This window comes from Cryptomeria japonica, chromosome 8, assembly GCF_030272615.1.
Source record: "Cryptomeria japonica chromosome 8, Sugi_1.0, whole genome shotgun sequence".
Classification (NCBI taxonomy): Eukaryota; Viridiplantae; Streptophyta; class Pinopsida; order Cupressales; family Cupressaceae; genus Cryptomeria; species Cryptomeria japonica.
The window spans coordinates 529,636,312-529,643,300 of NC_081412.1; positions in this window are offsets into that span (position 1 = coordinate 529,636,312).

Genomic DNA, 6,989 nt, shown 5'->3' on the forward strand with positions numbered 1-6,989 from the left:
AAAAGGCCATTCTAAGTCTTAAGAATGATAAAGCCCCTGGTCCTCATGGGCTCCCTGCATAATTCCACAAGACAAATTGTGAATGGATCTCAGATGACTTACTACAAGTGTATCAAGAGGAAATACACACAGGCTCACTGGGTGCAAATATTAATAAGGGGGTTATCAAACTTATCCCTAAGGAAGGAGACAAGTCTCTTGTGAAGAATTGGAGACCTATAACTCTGTTAAATGTCTCCTACAAAATCCTAGCTAAAATTCTAGCCCACAGATTAGAAATAGTCCTCCCTGAAATTGTCAGTAATACTCAGACAAGATTTATCAGAGGAAGATACATCCTGGAAAAAATTGATTACTAGTTGGGAAGCCATGAACTGGGCTAAGCACACCAACCAGCAAGTTGCTATGTTCCTAATAGATTTTGAAAAGGCCTATGACCGGGTGGAATGGAGATTTCTTTCAATGATGCTCGAGGCATTTGGAATCCTCAAAAGTTTCTTCCATATGGTGGAGACACTCTTAAAAGATGTTTCAGCCCAAATTGAGATCAATGGACCCCGATCCCCATGTATCCTCCTTAGCAGGTCTATTAGGCAAGGTTGCCCCCTAGCCCCAAATCTTTTTGTTATAGCAATCGATCATATGTATTACTTGCTCAGAGATAGCACACTATCCCCTAAAGTTAAGGGGGTTATCCTTCCCAATAGTATAGATCTGGTTAATGTACAGTTTGCCAATGACACTACATTCTTTCTGCAATTAGAAGAGGACAATTTCAACTCTCTAATTCATAAGATTAATATCTTCTGTGAAGCCTCAGGAGCCAAAATTTCTTCTCCCAAATCCATATTGCTAGGATGGAATGACTCTCCTCCAGGATGGCTAACCAAGTTTGACTTCCAATGGGGAGCTCCTTCTAAACAGATCAAATACCTAGGTATCCCATTTGTTGTGAACCCTTGTCTAAGAGATATGTGGATCTGAATCAAGGCCAAATTGGACAATAAGCTGAACAAATGGAATAATAGGTACCTTTCATTGGCAGGCAGATTGCAAGTTTGCCAAAACAATCCTATCATCCTACACCTTATATTACTCCTCTATTTGGATGTTCTGTAACTACCAAATCAGTGAAATTCAGAAGTCTATCGGGAGGTTTCTCTGGTCTGATGTTAGGGGTAACAATAAGTGGCACTCAGTTAAATGGAGGTGGTGTTGTTTGGATAAGTGTATGGGTGGCTTAGACCTCAAAGAATTAAGGCTTCAAGGCATTTCATTCCCAGCTAGATGGATTATGCATGCCTTAGAAAGGGAGGAACCATGGAAAATCCTAGTGAGAAACAACATTAGTAGAGGAGTTCCTAAACAATCTAAGGGGTGGAAAAATCTTCCCTTTTTTGACTTGATCGTTGGTAGATTCCTTGTATCCCCAAAAGGACCCTCGATTTTCAAAACCATTTGGAAGGCGTAGAATTGTATCAGACACTTGATTTCTAACAATGGGGTGGTGGATAATAGTAACACCATTTTTGGAGAAAAATCAATATGGTAGAATTTAATACACAAGGACAAACCCTTGGCTCTTATCCAAAGGTGTTATTCTAAAAATTGGGCCCAAAAAGGCATTAATTCTTTCAATGATATTATTTCTAATGGTACACTCATTTCATGGGATATTCTATAGGATAAGTATTGCATTCCTAAATCTAATTGGATAACATACTCGATGCTTAAATCTAATATGAGCAGACTAGACCTATCCATTCCATGTATAGTAAGAAGGAACGTCCTTCCTCCTATACATGGATGAATGGGCCCCTTCTACACATTGTTAATGCTAAAGTTATTTATAAGGATTTGTTGACTAGTGAGGATATTATATTACACCTTAACTCTATATGGCATGTGCAGTACACCAAGGAAGAATGGCAGAAGTTATTCTCTACTCACTGGCACTCCTATATTTCACCAAAGCTTAAATGCTTCAAGTGGCTACTCATTCTACAGAGGCTCCCTATAAAATATCTACAAAATAACTCTCTAAATTGCTCTATATGTAGGACTCCTGAGAACATCATGCATATATTTTTCAGTTGTATATTTTCTAGAGAAGTCTGGAGTATGTTTGGTATTAACTTTCACAATGGTATTTCTCACCTTGATGTTATTATTGGTTACATTAAAGGATTGAAAAAAGATACTAATAGTTTCTGGTCGGTATTAACTTGTGAAATTTTATGGATTATTTGGAAATATTTTAATGAGGATAAGTATCAAAATAGTGAGAGGTTTATTACTGATTCACTTAGGAGACTCATCTATTACAATGTTGCTTCGCAGGTGACCCTTATTATGAAGATCTTAGAAGAAAACTTTGGCAGACTCCGTAACAATGGATCGGTCTGATTTTATATCAATGAGCTCTCTTGGGGTTATGGATGGTCCAGTATCACTATTGAGCAAGACCCCTTTACCACAACACTTAGAACCACAATCAAAGAAGTCTATAATCATGGAGGGACACCCCAACAACACCTAGTGTAGCCTACGCCTATCATTTTCCAAAGTAGTGGGACATGCTAGGTTGACAATTAAGGACTATCAGCTAAGGTAGCACTTTGTTATTTGTTTTACCTCATATTGGACAAAACCCATGATGCATAGATTTAAAGGATAGTATGATACTTTTGATATCACTATTTTTGACGGGCTATGTTTTCTGGCCAAATTCTCTGAAGAGCGATCCTGATTTCTTGATGTAGCAAGGATTTGACCTTATAAGTACTCTTATGTAATTTTATATATCTTATATTTAAATTTTTTATAAAAAAATTGCATCTCAATCAACTCAACCTAGATTCCCCCTGCTGAACTTGGACCAGGAGTTCCCCATTGATAGCTTGGCCATTGCAAGAAATGGGGTAGTGGATTCTTTCCAGATAATGAAATGGGCTTTCCATGAGATTAAAAATATCAACATAAAATAGAGGGCCATCAATAGAAAAGTGGAAAGGCTAGAAATAGGTTGTGAGGGTTCGCATTACAGACAAGACACCAAGGATAGTGACCTTTGGACTGAAGAAAAATTTTCAGTTATTGGATGTCTCATTAAAACTATTGAAGCTCTGGACAACCTGAAAATAGTAAGATTGTTGCCTTTGAGAAGAATATTAAAAGCATTAAAGAGCCCATGCACTCCATTATGTCCCATAGTCACAATATTATCAAGACCACTATTGAAAGTATGAACACCATGGTAATGAATATGGAAATGGGATATCAAGGCAACTTAATGGTGGAGCTGGACCTGGAGAAGGAAAAAGGAAATGATGAGTCTATGGGTCTAAGCAAGAGAACATGGGCCAATCTGAAGAGGAAATTTGGCAAACCCCTATAGGAGATCCAGGACTTCAAGAAAGTGACTCAAAAGTTGAATCAGCTGGAGGCAAAGGTCATCGAGACCCTAAAGACTTTGGCTTAGTTTTCTTCAGCTTCCGTCTGGTTTTTTGCAGGTTTTTTGTTGGTACTAGGCTATTGTTTTTTCCCTTTAGGAACCATTTTGTTTAATTGTTATTCTTTTCTTGTCTAATATTGGTGTTGACCTATTGTAAAGGGTTTTGTGTCCCTTCAAAACTTGTTTTTACCATAATCAAAAATAATTTGCATCTAGTAGTTTTGATTAATGGGGGATGAGTTGTTTAAAGTATTATGATTGATTTTTGAACAAATTGTTTTATATTTCTATAAATATATGAGTGTATGAAAGATATAGCTATCTATTCTAGAATAGATTTTGAAAAAATTAATGGAATTAACTATGACCTATGAAAACTCGAGACGGATGATCCTATTGAAAATAGAGATCAATAGTTGCTAACTACTAGTGAAAATAAACTGAGTATATCTAGTGAAGATTGATCAAATCTAAATGAAATGGCATGATCCACAATTTGATTGTTTCTTACAGATTCTATCTTGTTGAATATCTTAATAGAATTGACAACATAGCAGGTTTATTAGTAGGGTCAATCAAATCTATCATTCTAAAAGTATTGTGGATAAATTATATATGAGTTCAGAAAAATCTATACTTCAAGGATGCAGGATGAGAACTTTATAGCCAAATATTTGAATTCATTTAATTTTATTATGAGCCACTTATGTTCTATTTATGTTAAAATAGATGAGCATGGCAAGTGTATATTATTACCTTGGTCTTTTATTTAACCTTAAGAATATATAATTATGTCTCTAAGTGTTCATATGGAAGATCTAAAGATTACTTCTCTTGTCAATATTCTACTTTTAAAGGAAATTAGGGGAAAACCCATGAAAGATATCCCTAAATAGTAATTATATATTCAAGGCCTAAAGAAAGAGGAGGGCCAAAATGAAATAATTAATTCTACTGATAAATATAATCCTTGGGGTTATTTGACGTAAGAAAGAGTAGAGTGAAATGATAGAAGTGTAATATATGGTGGCATGTCATAAGAAGTGTAAAAATAAAATAACTATGGTTACTCCACTGAAAAGTTATTTTAGGAACATGAAACTAAAGCTTTCTTATTCTAGTGAATCTTGTTTCTAATGAACAATTGTTGATTGACTTAGGATGTTTGTATCACATGACTCCTCATAAGGAGTTGTTTTCTTCCTATCATACATATGATTCAAGGAATAAGTGTATCAAGGTTAAAGATTTTTGCATCATAATATTGGTCATAGGACTTGATACAATTGTATTTTAGTGATCTAAGAGGGTGAAACATTTAGTGATGCTTTAAATATTCATAGATAAAATCAAAATCTAGTTTATACTTAAAATATGAATGATTATGGTGTTAATGTGACATTTAATGAGTCTAGATGTAGGCAAGTAAGAGGAGATATAGTGGTTGCTACAGGATCACACATTGGGACTTTTCTTAGGCTGAATACTTCCACTTCTTATGGCTTTGATAATGCAATTGGAACTAAAAATAAATGTATATTATGGAATATAAATTTGGACCATATTGGTCAAAAATATTTAAGTCACTATTAATTAAAAAAATGGTTGACAAGTTTACTTATTCTAATGAGAATTTTGATTTTTTTGAATGCTACGCATTAGTAAATATAACAAAGCATATATTATTTCAAGTGTTAAAAAAGTAAAGATATTACTTATTAAAATATATTCAGTTTAACTTATATTAAATCTATCAAAAAATCTCATTATTTTATAACTTGCATCGATGATGTCTTGAGAGACAGCTAGATTTATATCATATATTCTAAATTTAATTTTTTCACTGTGTTTAAATATTTTCAATCCTTGGTTGGAAAGAAAATAGATTATAAGATAAGGGTGTTTTCATTAGATTAGCACAGGAAGGGACCAACCCCATTTACATTTCATCCACCATGGCAATTGAAACAAATATCACAATATGTGTGATTAATTGAAAAAACCAACAACGAAAGACTTTAAAATAAAAAATAACAAAAAGAATAGAGCCAGTAGTAACCAACCAATAGTTAATTATCTTAAAGTGACTTTAGCCCCTTAGTAGGTTGTCATTCCTTGCACAAGATGTCCAAAATGGAATTCAAAGGAAATATCCTTCTCCAAGATAGATGAACTAGCATCACCTTCAACATAATGAATATAATCATGGATCTTGATCAAATACTTAGGTATTTTTTGAGCTTGCTACAATAGTCTACCTTGGACCAAAAGCACCACATCTCTTCTTGATCATTTATTTTCTTTTCTACACTCTAGCTCTTACTAAAGGACTATAATATCCCTTAAAAAATTATATTACATTCTATTGTTCTTTCAAAACCTTGCATTTAATCTTTCTCAAAATTTGAAAAGTTGCATCAACATTACCAAGGAAATTATATAAGCATTCACACCCGAAAAGACATAATATTTGCTCAAACTAAAATAAATTATTTTATAAATTTGTAGCAAAGAAAGAAAAATGTATTTATTGTTATAACATGGTTCATATGCAAATAAACAATTTCAATCAATTATTTACGAATTAGTAGTAAAAAGGTGGCCGCAAGCACTTACAATTAGCATCATTGAAGCAAAACTTCACCAAAAACCCCCAAAATGTGACACAAATGAAATTATGGGTCTAGTACATCTAAAAATATAAAATGGATATAGAAATATGCTATTATCAATAGAAATAAAAATCAGGAATGATTCCTCTAAACTATGCACTCTAAATACCTACAAACTACTAAAGAAAATTTTACAAATTGAAAGCATTCAACACCAATACAACCTCTGGTCGATATTTATCCTAGAGATTGTTCGTAACACTACCATTGAGCCTCAAACTCCCTTGTTTATCAGTCTTAGAGATCCTTCTTCATCGGTTTTTCAACCTCTGGAGAGATTCAAAAATTAATTGATTAGATATTGATAAGATAGAATGAATTTAAATGGAGCCAATTCCATGCATATATGAAATCACTTTCAAAACTAAAATTCAAACCAAAATGAGCACCAAAATTTCAACTATCCAGGAAAGGAAACTTTCCTCTTTTCAACTATCTCCAAAATCCTACAACTCCCAAGCAAACTTGTCATTTTCCAACAAAAGTCAAACAGGAAGTGAAATTCAAAATTTTGTTAAAATAAGGCTTTCCAAAAACCCATTTCGTCACTTGAGTAGAAAATGTAAATATTATCTTTGATGATTAAATAAAATATTTGATTAATTAAATAATCTAAATTGATATTATTAATATAGGCTTTATCCATATGCCTTGGCTTACTATATTTGGATGGGCAAACTTACAATAAATAGAAAGTGTTATTTTTGGACAAGGGACATTACAAGTCCTCCCTCCCAAAATTTTCTTGTCCTACAGAAATGAATATTTGGATGGTTTTGAATGTCTAATCCTTTCCATTTTGCACCTTCAAATGATAAACCTTTCCATTTGATCAAGTGCTCTGCAATGCTCATGTTTCTTAG